At 43.0% G+C, this 20,147-nt stretch overlaps 1 long non-coding RNA gene across 1 annotated transcript in view; it reads left to right on the forward strand.

Annotated features, from left to right (window-relative positions):
• Positions 1-3,067, forward strand: part of LOC139182659 (uncharacterized) — a 98,597-nt gene extending 95,530 nt beyond the window's left edge. The window contains exons 2-3 of the long non-coding RNA XR_011566164.1: positions 2,727-2,825; positions 2,935-3,067. This is a non-coding gene — a long non-coding RNA (uncharacterized lncRNA). The remainder of the gene's footprint in view (positions 1-2,726; positions 2,826-2,934) is intronic.
• The last annotated feature ends 17,080 nt before the right edge of the window (positions 3,068-20,147 follow it).

Raw genomic sequence — 20,147 nt, forward strand, 5'->3', positions numbered from 1 at the left:
TTGTGAAGGGTGTAAGGTTCTTGTCTAGATCCTTTCTTTTTTTCTTTTAGCGTGTGGACGTTGTTCCAACATCATTTGTTGAAAAGACTATCTTTGCTCTACTGTTTTGCCTTTGTTCTTTTGTCAAAAATCAGTTTATTTATGGGGGTCTATTTCTGGGTTCTCTACTCTGTTACCTTGATTTACTCGCCTCTCCTTTGACCAATATCACACTGTCCTGACTACCATTCCCTAGATACCTCCAGTGTGAAACTCAGAGCTCATTATACACAGGATGGAACTATGGTCTAAGTGGCTACTTGGACTTGTGGTCTGTAGAAGCAGAGACAGTTCATATGACCAGTTTAAAATGTACTAGTCTGTCCCCTTTCAGTGGCAAGTGACAGAAAGCCAGTTGCAACTTAAGCAAAGGAAGGAATGTTTTGGCTCTCAAGAATGAGGAGGATCTGAAGTGGAACTGGGATCAGATATATCCCAAATCAACATCAATTTCTCCCTTTTTGTCTCAATCTCTTCACTTCTCTTCCTCATTTAGTGGATTTGAAACAAAAAGAAAAATAAAAAGCCCCAAATCCCCACATCGTATGCCTTCAAGAAAACTTCATTTCCTTCAAGTGTTTGCTCAGATCTCCCTTCTTCAGTGAGGCTGACCAATTCTCACTTTATTCAGCCAAAACTGTTCCCTCTATCCCAGCAGTCCTGATTCATTTCACCATGCTCTATTTTTACATTTCCTTGCTTACCACTTCCCAAGATGGTGTAGTATTTTCTTATTTATGTTTTTAATTTACCTCTCTCAGCTGGAACGTTACTTCTACCAGAGTAGGGCTCTTGTGTGCTTTATTTATCAACATATTCCAAATCCTTTCTTCTCAGGTAGTTCAAATAGTAAAGAATCTGCCTGCAACGCAGGAGACCTCAGTTTGATCCCTAGGTCAAGAAGATCCCTTGGAGAAGGGCATGGCAACTCACTCCAGTATTCTTGCCTGGAAAACCCCATGGACAGAGGAGCCTGGCAGGCAATAGTTCATGGAGTCACAGAGAATTGGACACAACTGAGCAACGAACACTTCCTTTTTCCGATCACCTATAATAGGGTACCTAGAGCATCCTCTCATGGTAGGTGCTCAATACTGTTGAGTGAATGAAAGGGAATTTATTATATCACATAAGAAGAAGTCTCAAGTTGGGTGCTCCCAGGATTTTCCGTTCTGTAGCTCAGTGGCCTAATTAAGAACCATGTTCTTTTCATCTTCTCTGCCTGCCATCCTCAGCTTGTCAGGCTGGTCTCTCAGGTTAGTTCCTGGCACGGTTGCAGGATGGCTACTGCAGTTCCAGACATCACATCTCAGACACATCTAGCAGAAGCAGAATGATGACTATAAGTTGCTTTCTTACTTATCCCCTTTTATTTTTAATCAATGAGGAAACATAGTATTTTTTTTAAACACCCTTGCATATGCAATATGTGTGTGTTAGTCACTCAGTCATGTCTGACTCTTTGTGACCCTGTGAACCGTAGCCCACCAAGCTCCTCTGTCCATGGAATTCTTTATGCAAGAATACTGGAGTGGGTTGCCATTTCCTACTCCAGGGGATCTTCCCGACCCAGGGAAGATCCTCAGGTCTCTTGAATTGCAGGCAGATTCTTTACTGTCTGAGCCACCAGGGAAATACCTGAAATTAAAATAAATGCATATAATTGCATTAGTTTCTAAGCTAACCCTTATTGATGAGAATGTATATTCTTGGGACCTCCCTGGTGGTCCAGTGGTTGACTCTGCACTCTCAGTGCAAGAGGTACAGGTTCAATCCCTGGTCAGGGAACTAAGATCCTACATGCTGTAGGTATGCCCCCCACAAAAAAGTATTTATTCTTAGCATAAACTACTTAATTGCAACAATATTATTTTAGGAAGAAGCATGTCAATGTAAATTTATGAAACATTAAGGCACTTTGGATTTAGAAAGTGTAATAATTTGGACACTGTGCTTAAAAAGTTTAATAGCTAGAAAAATATTTTAAAATTCATATCAGTTACTTGTTTTGATAAAATTCTGAGAAAAAAACACACGTAGAAATATGCCGTAAGGATGAGTAAGGGGAGAGGCATCTTGAGTATATTAAAGACAAAGTATCTTTAAAGACAATGAAAATGTACTTAAAAATACAAAATTTGTACAAAAGCATGATACAGCCAAAAACACATGGAAAACAATTTTAATATATTTTTTGGTCTGATTCATTGAATACATATTTTATGTAACTTAGGTTACAGGTCAAATGGATTAAGAAATTCACTTTTGCTAGGAAAATAAGATATTGGTAAGGGAACTGTCGAGCTCATTTAATAGTACTGTTCTGAAAAAATGAAGAATAATTAATCTGAAATGTTTAACACATGGACTTTATTGGTTACAATTTTGCTTAACATATGTAATATGGCTCCTGCTTATAAAATCTGAAGAGAAACTAACCACCAGTCACCCTGCTAATCCATGGGGCACTTCTGGCTGAATTAAGTTTGTCCTTGTTAAAGAAATTATCTTCGTTTTCTTCCCCTCTCAGGAATGCATGTAAAACAGTTCCTGTCTCGATGCACGCCTAAGGCAAAAAGTTCAGTGCTCAATTACCTGCTGTCTGCAGTCTCGTATTTTGCAGTGAGCCAGTGAAACAGCATTTTAATCAGACGTCTTGACCCATGCTCTTCTGTTTTCCTTTGCAGCCTTGCAAGCTATTTGGCATATGAAGGTCCTGACCTGAGAAAACCATCTTGGATAACCGTGGCAAGGAGAAGGAAAAATGCAACAGCTAGGAGATTTCGGTAAACAGTAGAATCATGCCAACCTAATCTGTGTTAAAATGCTTGGAATGTGGGAGCCGCTGATGATGCCTGTTGTCTGTGTGTCTGACTGAATCCTTTCTTTTCTCAGAGCAGCAAAGCAAAGCCTGGGAACCAGGCCAAATGCCTGCCACTTACCTTAAATTGATCAGCTACTTTGAGATTAAAACCCCTGAGAGCTGCCACACCGTGAAAACAAGGCCTCCTTCACATTAAAGGCAAATTGCGACTTTGGGTTTGCTGTGATCTTTTTTTCCATTTTATCCAGTTTTTCACAGTGCGCACTTTTTTTTTTTTCCTTTCCATTTATGCTCCAATGTAGAAGCCAATAGTTACAGCATCTTGGCCAAGCATTCATTAAGGTTTATAAGAACAAAATTTATGGTTATTTAGCAGTTGGCACAAAGACAGACTTGCTGAAGAAAGAAAAAGGAATACAGGTGGGAAATATAAGCCCCAACAAAGGCCCATACTAAACTGCAGGGCTGTAGTGTGCGAGCTGCTCAGAACTGGTCTGGGAGAAAAATTATATCATATTCAAAAGCAGTCACTTCTCTATTCTGAATCCATCCCATTTTATGGCTCTGTGGATGACTGAAGCAAGTCTGCAGATCATTCCAAGAGATCTTTCTGTCTTGTGTAACTGCTACCATTTACAGGAGCTGGCAGTTGTAGAGATAAATAGATTCGTGTTAATCTGGGTGATAATCTGTCAGTTTGGTTAATAGATGAGGTACATATAAAAATATGTATGTTATGGATCAGAAGAAGGGCTCTCCCATGAAGAGGAGAGTCATGTTAGCCTTGTGAGTAGACCTTACATAATGGCAAGGCCTATGTTCCCAAAAATGTAGGGTGTGGGCAAAACACACCCTTAATCTTTGAATTCAGGCAGTAATGTGGAATTCTGGCACCGTCTGGAAGTCTATATTCTTCCTCAGGAAACACTGTTAATGAATCTTGGGTTTTGTGTGTGGTGTGTGTGTGTGTGTGTGTGTGTGTGTGTGTGTGTGTGTGTGTGTGTGTGTGTGTGTGTTTAATATTCTCTGATTTCTTGACCGAGGGGGATAAGAAAGCATCGTCTTCTGTCATTTGCACTACTTGTAAAACAAATATTTTACGAATATATTTCAGTTTTTTACTTGTTGTTTAAGGAGTATGTGGGAGTACTTGCATGCATTGAAAAATATACAGCTTCAGTGTTTCATGATGTAGACTGTTTCCAAAATATCATTTGTTTTAGCTATGCCAGTAACTTGCTGTATGACTTAGGGAAAGCTAATTTAAATGTCTGTTGCTGCTGCTGCTGCTAAGTCGCTTCAGTCGTGTCCGACTCTGTGCGACCCCATAGACCGCAGCCCACCAGGCTCCCCCGCCCCTGGGATTCTCCGGGCAAGAACACTGGAATGGGTTGCCATTTCCTTCTCCAATGCATGAAAGTGAAAAGTGAAAGTGAAAGTGAAGTCGTGTCCAACTCTTCGCAACCCCATGGACTCAGCGCACCAGGCTCTTTCACCCATGGGATTTTCCAGGCAAGAGTGCTGGAGTGGGGTGCCATTGCCTTCTCCAATCTCCTATTATCAAATGGGAACATTAATACTGTTACAGGGTCCAAGCTTACCATACAACCGGGCAATGAATCAGAGACAGGTGTTGAGGCAAGGAATAGGACTTCATTAAGAGAGCTGGCAGGCCCAGAAGATGGCAAACTAATGTCTCAAAATAACTGTCTTGTCAGGGTCTGGATGTCAGGTTATCTTATGGATTGGAGATGGGGAGAGGTGAGGAAACAATGTAAGAAGGCCGTTAATCTTGCAAATATCTCCTAGAATGGCAAGCCTCAGGCAGGGGATATGTTTCTTCCTTCCTGCCATCTACAGGTGGACAGGGTCCTGAATAAAGGCACTTTAGTTCAAGAGTCAGGCAGATGAGCAGGATTCTCTGAGGCAGGCCATTATGTACGATTATAGCAACAAAAACAACGAAAAGCAAGTCAAAGAAACAGTTTCAACATGCAGTCAGAATTGACTTCTGCAGCAATACTAACACCATATTCTCTACTGGGTGAATTGTGATAATGTATGTGTTTCCGCTTCCAATACCTTGCAGACATTACACCGTTTTTCCCCTTCTTTTACATGAAATGAAGTATATATTTCTTACTGACTTTGTTTTGGAAATCTTCCACTTAATTGTTTGTATCAGTGTTACCTCCGATAACCTCCAGTATATCCATACCTCTAGTATGGAAATACATAAATACTAAACTTACATTAGTTCACACATTGCTCTGCAAAGGACCAATTTACTTGTGCATAAATATGAGTACTTTCTCCTAACTACACACACTTCCACTCCCCAAGGGCAAGGGGAATGTTCCTCTTGATATCTCTACATATATGAGATGCTCATTAAGTTTGGAAAATTGAATATGCACACAAACGTTTGCATCAGTTCGTAACATGCTGAATACAACTTTGGCTGCATGAGAACACAAAGTGATCATCATTTGCAGACTAATACTACTTATTTCTGAGCATGGGGGAGCCTATTTGTTAAGTAGTGATTAGAAGTCACTTCCTTTGTTTTGCAGAATGCCAGAAATCCAGAGCCATCAGAGAAGGAACAGAAAAAGCTGTTTCAATCTGGTGCTGATCTCTGTTTCTGCATCTTTTTAACCAGCTTGCCTTATGCGTTTGTCATTTAAATTTTCTATCACGGCTTAGGGAATTTTATCGTGACTACTGATTTTTCTAACTTCCAAGCCTTCATACTTTGTATTGCCTATTAATTCTGATCCCTTCATATTTCGTCAGTATGTTTCATGTTTTATCAAGTATCTTTCATATTTTATGAAGTATGTTTAGTGTTAGTCTAAGGATAACTGGAAGATCCCTATATAAAAAGAAGTAGTTGGTTAAAAAAAAAAAAAAAGGCAAACAAACAACCGTGCAGTGATCTACTCTGCATTTTGTTGCATAGGGTAACACTTTGAGGACATCAAGAGAATGTGCAATAGAGTCATATTTCATGATGAAATATCCAATGTGGCAGTTCAGAAAGTGTTCCCTGGGGCAATCACAGAATATATAAGACTTACTGCTACTGCTAAGTCACTTCAGTCGTGTCCGACTCTATGCCACCCCATAGACGGCAGCCCACCAGGCTCCCCGGTCCTTGGGATTCTCCAGGCAGGAACACTGGAGTGGGTTGCCATTTCCTTCTCCAATGCATGAAAGTGAAAAGTGAAAGTGAAGTCGCTCAGTCATATCCGACTCTTAGCAACCCCATGGACTGCAGCCTACCAGGCTCCTCCATCCATGGATTTTCCAGGCAAGAGGACTGGAGTGGGGTGCCAAACTGGGCCTAAAAAGATGGTGGAGAAAGAAGGGAAATTTCTCTAAGAGAGGGGAATGGCATAAACAAAGCACAGAGGTGGGAAAGAACTTAGTGAACTCACAAATCAGACAAGATGTGTCCTGGGTGGAGAGGTTAGAGTGTGGCTAAGAAGGTGATAGGAAAGAGGATTGAAAGAGAAAAAAGAGTTACTAATGAAAGTCCTTGAAAGTCAAAAAGAAGAATAGTGATGGTCTTGGGGAGACAAACGTGACCCTCTGAAGATCTGAGTTGAGAATGAAAGATTTCAGATGATTATCAATTCTTTTTCACTCAAAGAGCCCTAGACTCGGAATCAGAACACCCAGGCTCTGGTTTCCATTTCACCGCTTTAAAGATGTACAGTCTTGAGCAGGTCAGTGAATTTGTCTGAGCCTTAGTCCTTGCACTGATAAAACAGGAATGCTAATACCTGCCTTGCCGGTCTGCTTCAGCATGCCATGGTCAGTCACTGGAGCCACACAGGTGTGATGGAATCAGGGTCTGCAGGACAGCAGGGGCTGCAGGAATTGAGTGAAACGAACAAATCAGAGAGGTTGCAGGTGCTGATGCTTTATCACAGAGGTGACTCTGGTCTGCTGGTCTTCAGAAAAAAAAAATACTGTTTCAATTGACTTCTTTTTTGGAAACTCAGTGTCCTTATCTCCCCATGTCAGTGGGGTTTCTCTTCCCCTCACATTATTCCCTGGTGGCTCCAAGGGTAAAGAATCTGTCTGCAAAGCAGGAGACCAGGGTTCTATCTCTGGGTCGGGAAGATCTCCTGGAGAAGGAAATGGCAACCTACTCCAGTATTCTTGCCTGGAGAATTCCATGGACAGCGGAGCCTGGTGGGCTACAGTCCTTGGGGTCACAAAGAGTTGGACGTGACTGAGCAACTAACACTTTCACAGTTCCACCTTATACACGCCCTCTGTTAACGTTATTCCTTAGTTTTGTGACATCTTATTTTCTGTAAATCCCCAGACCTTCCAGTGAGTCAGACTCTATAAACGATCTTTTTCTTCCCACCTAAAATAATTCACATTCCTCCATTTTCCTAAATCTGCCACTTATTATTTTCCTCATGGAGGTCAGCTGACCCCCTGATCACTCCACCAGCACCCCTCTCTTTCCTCCCAGTAGCCTAGCTCATTCTTGGATCTTCTTGAATTTGAAAAGAGTAAGGAAGTCACAGTGCTAAATGCCAAGCCCTGGTGAGGATGTGGGGAACAAACTAAGATAATGCTGGTGAGCTGGTGATACTGTTGCAACCAACTGAAAATCAATTTGGGATTACCTAGTAAAGCCACAGATGCTTAGAACTGCTCCTAATAATAACGACTGCTATCATACACTGAATGCTTCCTCTCATAGCTTTATTTTCTTGAAGGAGGTGTTATCATTGTTCTAATTTTACTGAAGAGGAAACAGGGCATGGAGAAATTAAGTAACACACCCAGGATCACACTGTTGTGACTTTGTGGTGGAACACAGATTTGGAACGGGCAACTGGGTTTCAGAGCCTAAGGTGTTGTCTACCCAATTCTGCCTGGAGAAGTTCATGCCCTAGAAACCGTGTTTATCAGATCAGATCAGATCAGTTGCTCAGTCATGTCTGACTCTTTGCGACCCCATGAATCGCAGCACGCCAGGTCTCCCTGTCCATCACCAACTCCCGGAGTTCACTGAGACTCACGTCCATCGAGTCAGTGATGCCATCCAGCCATCTCATCCTCTGTCGTCCCCTTCTCCTCCTGCCCCCAATCCCTCCCAGCGTCAGAGTCTTTTCCAGTGAGTCAACTCTTAGCATAGGTGGCCAAAGTACTGGAGTCTCAGCTTTAGCATCATTCCTTCCAAAGAAATCTCAGGGCTGATCTCCTTCAGAAGGGACTGGTTAAATCTCCTTGTAGTCCAAGGGACTCTCAAGAGTCTTCTCCAACACCACAGTTCAAAAGCATCAATTCTTCGGCGCTCAGCCTTCTTCGCAGTCCAACTCTCACATCCATACATGACCACAGGAAAAACCATAGCCTTGACTAGATGAAACCATGTTTATAAATATTCACAAATGTTCACTGCAGTACTGCTTAGAACAGCAAAAAGGCATTGTTAGGTAGTTAGAATAGGGAAAAGGAGTCTAGAATGGTGGTGGCTAAAAGATAAGGAAGAGAAAAGCCCGCAAAAATAGAACAAAGGAAGGTCCGAGGACCAGAGTGAGGACCTCAGGTAGAACAAACAACACTCCTGGCTGGCCCAATTTACGTAGGGCAGGCCCAGGGTAGGGGGAAAAACATATAAAAAGAGGAGCCAAAGGGCTGGGGGTCACTCGCTCTCACTCCCGCACGCTGGGGCGCTCTTCTCTTACATCTTTGGATCAACGTGCCCTCACACCTCGAGGATGGATTTTCCTGCTATCTTCTAAATAAAATAGAGCTGTAACACTGAGCTGTAACACTGATTTGTCTAAGAGCTATGACATAGTCCGTTTGAGACCTGAGAGCTATAACACAGTCTGTCCAAGAGCCGAGAGCTGTGACACGCCGAGGGCTTTAATGTCCGTCACTCCAAATCTTTGTTGTGATGAGACAGAACTGAGGAGAATATACTCGCCTGACAGCATGAATGGTCGAACTGCCCCTCCAAAGGTGAATGGGTGGCTATAACCATGGACTACTATTTCAGGAGCTAAAAGGAATAAACTAAATCCACACATGTCAACACAGATGAATCTCAAAAATAGAATATGGTAAGAAAAAGCAAGGTACAGCAAGATATATACAATTACACCAGGGATGATATAAATTTTTAAAATATTTGAGGGATAAATTAGGAGTTTGGGGTTAAAATATGCACTGCTGCTGCTGCTAAGTCACTTCAGTCGTGTCCGACTCTGTGTGACCCCACAGACAGCAGCCCACCAGGCTACTCTGTCCCTGGGATTCTCCAGGGAAGAATAGTGGAGTGGGTTACCACTTCCTTCTCCAGTGCATGAAAATAAAACGTGAAAGTGAAGTCGCTCAGTCGTGCCTGACTCTTAGCGACCCCATGGACTGCAGCCTACCAGGCTCCTCTGTCCATAGGATTTTCCAGGCAAGAGTACTGGAGTGGGTTGCCATTGCCTTCTCCAAAATACGCACACTACTATACATAAAACATAACCAGCGAGGACCTATTGTATAGCACAGGGAACTATACTCAACATCTTGTGATAACATAGCAAGGAAAAGAATTTTTAAAAGTTTATATATATAAAAAACTGAATCACTTTGCTGTTTACCTGAAGCTAACAAAACACAGCAAATCAATTATATTTTAATAAACATTTTAAAAAGAAGTAAAGCACTTGCAACATAATACATGGTGTGGTTTAGTTGCTAAGTTGTATCCAACTCTTTGCAACCTCATGGACTGTACCCTGCCAGGTTCCTCTGTCCATGGAATTTCCCAGGCAAGAAATCTGGAGTGGGTTGCCATTTCCTTCTCCAGGATATCTTCCTGACCCAGGGATCAAACCAGCATCTCCTGTTTGATAGGCAGATTCTTTACCACTGAGCCACCTGAGAAGCTCAAATATTTAAATAAGAAGTAAAACACTTGTAACATAATACAAAGCATATAGATAATTTCATGCGTAGTAGATAAAAACCTTAGATGTGAATGAGCTAGACCAACTGAAAGAAACCTTGAGGGATGGAGGGACAAAGTAGGAATGGTGATTTTCTCTGTGTTTGTAGCATTTAAAAACAAAAGAAAGGGTTGATGAAAGCATGGGAAAATATTAACATTTTTTAAATCTAGGTACTGGGTACATAGGTATCATATTATCTTTTGGTTCTTTTCTATATGTTGGAAATATTTTATACACACAATTTGAAAACATTTTAAAAAGAAATGACAAGTCAGCCAAAACTTTACGAAAGGGACCATCAGTTTTATGCCTCTTCAAGTCAAAACAAGTAAGGAAAAGGCAATTTCTAGGAGCCTTGAGATTCTCTTGGACTTCAAGGAGATCAAATCAGTCCATCCTAAAGGAAATCAGTCCTGAATATTCATTGGAAGGACTGATGCTGAAGCTGAAGCTCCAATACTTTGGCCACCTGATGTGAAGAACTGACTCACTGGAAAAGACCCTGATGCTGGGAAAGGTTGAAGGTGGGAGGAGAAAGGGGTGACAAAGGATGAGATGGTTGGATGGCATCTCCATCTTGATGGACATGAACTTGGGCAAACTCCAGGAGATAGTGAGGGACAGGGAAGCCTGGCAGGCTGCAGTCCACAGGGTCGCAAAGAGTTGGTCATGACTTAGTGACTGAACAACACAAATACACAAAGGCAAGCAGTTGTGAAGCACGACCTTCTTGTACTAGAGAAACTGCTCTTGGGGGTTTCAGCAGCCCAGCCATGGCTGATGCTGCAGAAGATGCACTGGGCTCGTCTTTGGATGCTGGGTAGCCTTCTGAGTATGACCCCTAGTGTGATAGCTGAGGCTCTGCTCTTAGAAAGTGAGCAGGGTAGGACACACCTTGGCTACCCATCCACTGATAGCCTGTTACTGATGCAGAGCAGCCAAAACCATAATTTTATTGTTTTGTAGCCAGGCCTCTCTTTATACATCTCATGTCCATAGGGTTGGTATAATTAGAACAAAGAGGTAGCACCTAAGGTATCTATTAAATGCGTAAGGCATTCTGACTGTATTATATTTGTTATATATTGAGCTCATCTCTATGTGCACACGATGCTTGACAAATATGTAGAAAGACAAGTTTTCTGCCCTGGGGTGCTTATGTTCCAATGTGGACAAACAGACAGAGGGGATAGGATCTCTACGTGGGGAAGACTTGGCAGATCGGGAGAGGGTGCCAAGGGAGAAGAGAAGGAAGGCTGAAATCTCTGGGAAAGTGGGGGTGGGGTGGGGAGGGGATAGAGGACCTTTTAAGAAATCTTTTAAAAGTAAATATGAGGTTTAGTCAGTAAAATACTTTTTAAAGAAAACTTTTTTTTTTGAGAGAGAGCAGGGGAAAAGGTTAAGAAGAATGAATCTCATTGTGACAATAATTATATATGTAGTGAAGCAGCATTAATAGTTTAGCACGGCTGGTGGCTCGGTGGCAAAAAATCTGCTTGCCAATGCAGGAGATGTGGGTACGACCCCTGGGTCAGGAAGATCCCCTGGAGGAGGGCACAGCAACCCACTCTAGTTATCCTTGCCTGGAGAATCCCATGGACAGAGAAGTCTGGCGAGCTACAGTCCATGGGGTCGCAAGAGTCAGCTTAGCTACTCTTGACTAAGTATGTTAGTGTACTTTAGTATGACTTAGCTACTAAAACAGCAACACAATGTATTGAAGCTACCACAGCCAGACAACCTGCTAGACCCCCATTTATATATTACTTCACCAACTTTGAAAGGCTGATTTAATGTCATCACTTTATGCAAGTGGAAACTGAGGTTCAGAGGCTAGGGAACTCGCCAGAATGACACAGCTAGTAAGTGAGTGAGCATGAATTCAAAGTTAGATCTGACTTCAAAGTCCAGGCTTTTACTCCATGCTCCCCTCAAAGCAAAGAGATTGTCAAGGAGTGAGGAACAGACAGGAGGGTTAGAGCACAGTAGGGTTAACTGTATACCCGGGGCAACAATGCAATACAGCCAACTCAGCATTTCAGGGGGTGCATGCGTGTGAGATAACTCGCTTTGGTCTTGTCCGACTCCTTGCGACCCCGTGGACCGTAGCCCACCAGGCTCCTCTGTCCATGGGATTCTCTAGGCAAGAATACTGAATGGGGTTGCCATGCCCTCCTCCAGGGGATCTTCCCGACCCAGGGATCCGACCTGCTTCTCCTGCACTGGCAGGCGGGTTCTTTACCACTAGTGCCACCTGGGAAGCCCAATTTAAGGGGGTACATTTTCTTACGTGAGAAAAAGTAGAATCAATGATGATAGGTTAAAAGACTGAACTGAACTGCATTTATCACTAGTAAATAAAATCTGCTGAGACGTATGCTTACATCCTGGGAGAGCAGTCAGAGAGGACGGCATAGGGTGTGACCATGGAGAAAAAGAGCAATGAGGAGAGATGGACAGGACGGGGTGGGGACGAGCCCTGGATGTGCAAGTCTTTTTTTAAATTTATTTTTAATTAGATGATAATTGCTTTACAATATTGTCTTGGCTTCTGCAGTACAACAACGTGAATCAACCGTAAATAGACATATACTCCCTCCGTCTTGAATCTCCCTCCCACTCCCTCATCCCACCCTTCCCTCTAGGTCGTGACAGAGCACTGATCTGAGCTCCCTGTGTTATACGGCAACTTTGAGTCTGTACACTCAGGCTTTGCTCAGCTGTGTGCCTCTATTTTGCCCCAAATGCATAAGAACCCACTGGCACGATAATCTGCCAGTCTATCTATTCTATCCTCTTCCATCTCTTTCTGAGACAGATTTTTTCAAAATATATTTACTCGGTACGGTTAATAAAATTTAAAAAGGAGAGACATCACTTTGCCAACGGGGGTCCATATAGTCAAAGCTATGATTTATTCAGTAGTCCTGTATGGATGTGAAAGTTGGACCATAAAGGCTGAATGCAGAAGAATGGATGCTTACAAATTGTGGTGCTGGAGAAGACGCCTGAGAGTCCCTTGGACAGCAAGATCAAACTAGTCAATCCTAAAGGAAACAACGTATCACTGAACATGTAACAACGGGCTCGTCCAAAATTGCGGAAGGGGTACGTCAAGTTGTGTCTGTCACCCTTCTTGTTTAACTTATCAGAGGCCATCACGTGAAATGCTGGGCTGTATGAAACAGAAGCTGAAACTAAGATTGCCAGGAGAAATATCTACAACCTCAGATATGCTGATGACACCTGTCTAATGGCAGAAAGTGAAGAGGAACAAAAGAGCCTCTTGATGAGTGTGAAAGAGGAGAGTGAAAAAGCTGGCTTAAAACTCAACATTCAAAAAACTAAGATCATGCCATCTGGTCGAATCGTGCAGGCATGCTTACTAAGTTGCTTCAGTCATGTCCGATTCTTTGTGACGCTATGGACCGTAGCAGGTCAGGCTCCTCTGTCCATGGGACTCTCCAGGCAAGAATACTGGAGTGGCTTGCTGTGCCCTCCTCCAGGGGATGTTCTCAACCCAGGGATCGAACCCAGGTCTCTCACCTCTCCTGCTTTGGCAGGCAGGTTCTTTACCACTGGTGTCACCTGGGAAGCCTCCAGTCCTATCACTTCATGGCAAAAAGGTGGGGGAAAAGTAGGAACAGTGACAGATTTTATTTTCTTGGGCTCCAAAATCGCTGTGGACTGTGACTGTAGCCACAAAATTAAAAGACGCTTGCTCCTTGGAAGAAAAGCTGTGACAAACCTAGAGAGCGTAGTAAAAAGCAGAGACATCACTTGCCAACAAAGGTCTGTACTGTCAAAGCTATGTTTTTTCCAGTAGTCATGTATGGATGTGAGAGTTAGACCATCAAGATGGCTGAGCGCCAAAGAAATGATGCTTTCGAATTGTGGTGCTGGAGAAGATTCTTGAGAGTCCCTTGGACAGCAAGAAGATGAAACCAGTCAATCCTAAAAGAAATCAACCCTGAATATTCACCGGAAGGACTGAAGCTCCAGTACTTTGGCCACCTGATCTGAATAGCTGACTCACTAGAAAAGACTAGAAGGCAGCAGCAGAAGGGGGCGACAGAGGATGAGACGGTTGGATGGCATTATTGACTCAATGGACATGCGTGCATTCTAAGTCACTTCAGTCACGTCCAACTCTTTGTGAACCCATAGATGGTAGCCTGCCAGGCTCCTCTTGTCGCAAAGAATCGGACATAACTTAGCAACTGAACAACAAACAATAACAACAACAAGGCTATTAAAAAGCAAAATGATTATAAACTTACTTGCCATGCTCTTTCTCAACCCCTGACCCTCAGTCAACCCTCCATCCATCACACAGTCTCATACTTTGAGATCTAACTCAAAACCCCTCACCAATCTGACTCTTCTATCTTGTCCTTCTATTATTTCATGTGTATAAATTTATTATAGAATTTATCATGGTATCTTGTCTCCAGTGTACTTGACAAAGCATCTGACATGTGTTAGGTACTCAAATAGTTAGTGAATGAGTGAAAAATTAAATGAAAATCAGAACCAAGGAAAATAACAGAAAGCTAGAATTCTAAATGTACAGACTGAGATAGATTTTTGTGTTGAGCATCAGATTTGGCTCTGAAAGTCAGGGTCAAAAGAAACACAGAAAAATCACATTATCATTACCAAAAGGAAAAGGAAAACATATTCATGGGGAAGCAGTGCTTATACCTAATTAAACATAATTAACCTTTGGGGGCATTTTAAGTAATATGTTGTAAACTGATTTTTCCAAGAAGTAGTTTCATATTAAATAAAGAATACTGTACTAGGTTGTCAAAGAGTTATAACCAGAATTTCCCAGTACCACTGACACAAGAAGAACTCTAAATTTATGTTTTAAATGTGACAGTAGTACCAGGGAAAAGGTTTTGGCTCTGTTGCTGCCAAGTAATCACCCATCACTGTAATTCACAGTGGTACTATTTTTCAGTCATTAGTCAAGCACCTTCTCTTTCAGCACATTTGTTTTGAGATGCTGTGCTTCAGTATACTGAGCATGCACTTGGAACTGGGGATCCTTAGGCTCAATCCCTAGTTCTGCCATTTATTCACTATGTGATAAATCATAGAACCTCTCAGAGCTTCAGTTCCTCATGTGTAAAAATGATGTAAACAGTATATGATGCACAATATGGGTGCCTTCTTTACCACTAGCTTGACCTCAGAAGCCCGAGGCTGTGTTAAGTACCTAATAAAGTGGCCCCCATTGAGTAGCCAATCAATCGGTGATGCTTATTATTCAGGGCAAAAATCCAATCATCCCCTGGTTGCCCTTAATCAGAACACTTATAACTTCTCCACACATTTTGGGGGCAATAGTGAGGAAGGAACCCCTTTCAGATCGTGGGCCTGGGGCTTGCTGCCTTTGACTGCTGCTCTGATGATTTACTGGCTTCCCCAGCGGTTCAGTGGTAAAAGAATCTGCCTGCCAATGCAAGAGACACAGGAGACACGAGTTCAACTCCTGAGTTGGAAAGGTCCCCCAGAGAAGGAAATAGCAACTTACTCCAGTGCTCTTGACTGGGAAATCCCATGGATAGAGAAGCGTGGCAGGCTGCAGTCCGTGGGGTCGCAAAGAGTCAGACACGACTGAGTGACCAAACAACAAACAATACTGCTGATTGTTGCCAAAATCATTATCTCACCTGGAGGATGTCACCCCGTGTTGCAGCAGGGGAGCTGGAAGGTTTTCCTGCCTGAAGCCCTCTGCTTCCAGTGGTATGCACCCCCTCTCACCCCCCGCCCCCAGCATCCATCATTGACACCCCGCTGGATAAGACAGCAGATTTTTCTTAGATTTATGCTTTCCCTTTATCTCCACAGCCTGCATTCTGGTCTTTATCACTGATCTTCACTCACTTTGTTCCAGTTCTTTCTACACAAATGACCAGGACAATCTTCCTCAAACTCTGAGTTCAGTGTTTAATGATCCCTTTTAGGAATTTTAGAGATAAAATGTGCTAACCTGTCAGATTATGGGTCTACCCATATCAGTATTTTATTTCTACACCAAAATTTTGTGGGGAGTCTCCAAAGGTTTTGAAGATATTGATCAATATCTTATTTGGTATTTACAATACCCTATTTGTCATTAACAGCTTCCTCAGATCAGTTCAGTTCAGTTGTTCAGTCATGTCCGATGCTTCGAGACCCCATGGACTGTAGCACACCAAACTTGCCTGTCTATCACCAACCCCCGAAGCTTGCTCAAACTCATGTCCATCGAGTTGGTGATGCCATCCAACCATCTCATCCTCTGTTTTCCCCTTCTCCTCCTGCCTTCAATCTTTCCCAGCATCAGGGTCTTTTCCAATGAGTCAGTTCTTCACATCAGGTGGCCAAAGTATTGGAGCTTCAGCTTCAACATCAGTCCTTCCAATGAATATTCAGGATTGATTTCCTTTAGGATTGACTGGTTTGATCTCCTTGCAGTCCAAGGGACTCTCAAAAGAGTTTTCTCCAACACTACAGTTCAAAAGCATCAATTCTTTGGTGCTCAGCTTTCTTTACAGTCCAACTCTCACATCCATACATGACCACTGGAAAAACCATAGTTTTGACTAGATGTACCTTTGTTGGCAAAGTAATATCTCTGCTGTTTTTTTTTTTTTTTTTTTTATCAACTATTATGCATGGTATGATAAATGAGCAGTGAGTCATCTGAAACCTTGCTTACTCACAAACATCTTTCACCCTGACAGGCCTTATGGGGGTGGGGGTGGGGTTTGTGGTCTTCTGTTTCTTTTTTTTTATTTATTTTATTTTATTTTTAAACTTTACAATATTGTATTAGTTTTGCCAAATATCAAAATGAATCCACCACAGGTATACCCGAGTTCCCCATCCTGAACCCTCCTCCCTCCTCCCTCCCCTACCCTCCCTCTGGGTCATCCCAGTGCACCAGCCCCAAGCATCCAGTACTGTGCATCAAACCTGGACTGGCGACTCGTTTCATACATGATATTATACATGTTTCAATGCGATTCTCCCAAATCTCCCCACCCTCTCCCTCTCCCACAGAGTCCATAAGACTGATCTATACATTGGTGTCTCTTTTGCTGTCTCGTACACAGGGTTATTGTTACCATCTTTCTAAATTCCATATATATGTGTTAGTATACTGTATTGGTGTTTTTCTTTCTGGCTTACTTCACTCTGTATAATAGGTTCCAGTTTTATCCATCTCATTAGAACTGATTCAAATGTATTCTTTTTAATGGCTGAGTAATACTCCATTGTGTATATGTACCACAGCTTTCTTATCCATTCATCTGCTGATGGGCATCTAGGTTGCTTCCATGTCCTGGCTAAAAAACTGGGAATAGAACTGCCTTATGATCCAGCAATCCCACTGCTGGGCATACACTCTGCTGTTTTTAATATGCTGTCTAAGTTGGTCACAGCTTTTCTTCCAAGGAGCAAGTGTCTTTTAATTTCATGGCTGCAGTCACCATCTGCAGTGATTTGGGAGCCCAAGAAAATAAAGTCTGTCACTGTGTCCATTCTTTCCCCATCTATTTGCCATGAAATGATGGGACTAGATGCAATGATCTTAGTTTTTTGAATGTTGAGTTTTAAGCCACCTTTTTCACTCTCCTCTTTCACTTTCATCAAGAGACTCATTAGTTCTTCACTTTCTGCCATAAGGGTGGTGTCATCTGCATATCTGAGGTTACTGGTATTTCTCCCAGCAATCTTGACTCCAGCTTGTGCTTCTTCCAGCCCAACGTTTCTCGTGATGTACTCTGCATAGAAGTTAAATAAGCAGGGTGACAATATACAGCCTTGATGTACTCCTTTCCCAATTTGGAACCAGTTCGTTGTTCCATGTCTGGTTTTAACTGTTGCTGCATACAGATTTCTCAGGAGGTGGGCGGCAGATAAGATGATCTGGTATTCCCATCTCTAAGAATCTGCCAGTTTGTTATGATCCACACAGTCAAAGTCAAACAACACAAAGTCAAACAACTTGCTAAACAACCTATTATCTGTTCACCTAGAATTTCTTTGTCTCCTTAGGATTGGTTTCTTGAAATAGATAATGATATACTGCATGGTAGAGAGAGAGAGTCAAAGAAGAAATGGATCTTCTTAGGTTTAGTCTCATACTTTCTGCAGGACTTCCCATATGGCTTAGTGGTAAAGAATCTGCCTGCCAGTGAAGGAGAGGCAGGTTGGATCTCTGGATCAAGAAGATCCATCCCCTGGAGAAGGAAATGGCAACCCACTCCAGTATTCTTGCCTGGGAAATCCCATGGACACAGGAGCCTGGCAGGCTACATTTCATGGGGTTGCAAAAGAGTCAGACACGACTTAACGACTGAACAGCAACAATAACAAGCTTTCTTCAGAGACTGGGAAACACTCACCTAAGGCATGTAAGCTAGAGATGCTTCAGCTGGGGTGATAACAGAGATCATGTGTTCATTTCAGCAAAGAAAAGTGAAAGTGAAGTCGCTCAGTCATGTCCAAGTCTTTGGGACCCCATGGACTGTAGCCTACCAGGCTCTTCAGTCCATGGAATTCTCCAGGCAAGAATACTGGAGTGGGTTGCCATTTCCTTCTCCAAGGGATCTTCCCAACCCAGGGATCAAACCCAGGTCTCCAGCACTGCAGGCAGACGCTTTACCGTCTGAGCCACCAGGGAAGCCACAAAGAAGTGGAGAGAAGAACGCTTTGATCTGGTACTTTCCGTGTGTCCCAGAAAATGGGACTTCAGAAGGAAGAAAAAAAGAGAGAGAGCTCTAGGCCCATATAGAAATGGTTAAGCTCTGCTTATGAGGTAGTATAGGAATAACTATCTCAGTAGGCACCACTGACATAAGACTTTCTGTTCCTAAGTTTCATTCCCCTTTAAATTGTGATATGTGCTCATTAGAAACAGACTTAGTGTTTAGGAGCTGAATTCTGCAGCTTCCCATTTATGTCCTACATAGTTAAACTTCTTAGCTCTTCATCAATAACAAATCATTTTTCATTGACTTCTGCAAGAAAACACTACAACTAGGCACTGTAACACAGGTAGGCTTGTGCTACATATGACTAAATACACATATGACTGCATACATATATAACTGCAGTGAACATCTGTAGGATTTTTAATTTTTAAAGATTGTTGGCTGCCTAGCATCCAAGATGTTTCCTATCTGCAAGAAAATCCATTGTGTGGTACTGGAGTGTTGAAAGGAGTGTGAGACAGAAGTCCCTTTTCCCATCCCTCTTGTGCCTGGGGTGTGCACATTCCATATGCTGCTGCTGCTGCTAAGTCGCTTCAGTTGTGTCCGACTCTGTGCGACCCCATAGACGGCAGCCCACCAGGCTCCCCCGTCCCTGGGATTCTCCAGGCAAGAACACTGGAGTGGGTTGCCATTTCCTTCTCCAATGCATGAAAGTGAAAAGTGAGAGTGAAGTCGCTCAGTCATGTCCGACTCTTAGCGACCCCATGGACTGCAGCCTACCAGGCTCCTCTGTCCATGGGATTTTCCAGGCAAGAGTACTGGAGTGGGTTGCCATTGCCTTCTCCGCACATTCCATATAGGCTAAGATAATTTCTTCCCTTGGTATTTTTATCCTGAAAGCAGACACAAAGACACAGGGATCATTTTGACATCTCTTGTGACTCAGGCAGATGGTAAAGAATCTGCCTGCATGCAGGAGACCCAGGTTCAATCCTTAGGTTGGGAAGATCCCCTGGAGGAGGGCATGGCAACCCACTCCCATATTCTTGCCTAGAGAATCCCATGGACAGAGAAGCCTGGTGAGCTACAGTCCATGGGATCACACGACTGAGACTGAGTGACTAACACTTTCATTTCACTTTCATGGCAGCAAAGAGAGTCCACAGTAGTGTCCATGGGGCAGGGAGGATGTGCTTGGCCAGTAGCTCCCATGGCTGCACCTTGAGTATGATTTTTACTGTCAAGTCTCTGGTTCCTACATACTTTCTGAATCTGCTTCTCCAGCCGCCCTTTCTAGCTTGCTGGAGTTAGATAAGACTTCTGTTGCTTGGTGGGTCACTAACAGAAGTCTGACTAACAAAAAGTAAATACAGCTCCTCTCCATACACACTGTCTCAGGACTTCCATCCACCTCCCTGTGGCCCTTCTATCTCAGTAGAGCTCCCAGCATTGCGGCAGCAGAGAAAGAGTGTGAGAACTTACACTGGCTCTTACACGTTCTGGACCAGAAGCACACGGAGTACTTCCTCCTGTGACCATCAGCCAACACCAGTCGCATCACCCGTATGCCTGCACGGAGGCGGGAGT

This window comes from Bos indicus, chromosome 4, assembly GCF_029378745.1.
Source record: "Bos indicus isolate NIAB-ARS_2022 breed Sahiwal x Tharparkar chromosome 4, NIAB-ARS_B.indTharparkar_mat_pri_1.0, whole genome shotgun sequence".
Classification (NCBI taxonomy): domain Eukaryota; kingdom Metazoa; phylum Chordata; class Mammalia; order Artiodactyla; family Bovidae; genus Bos; species Bos indicus.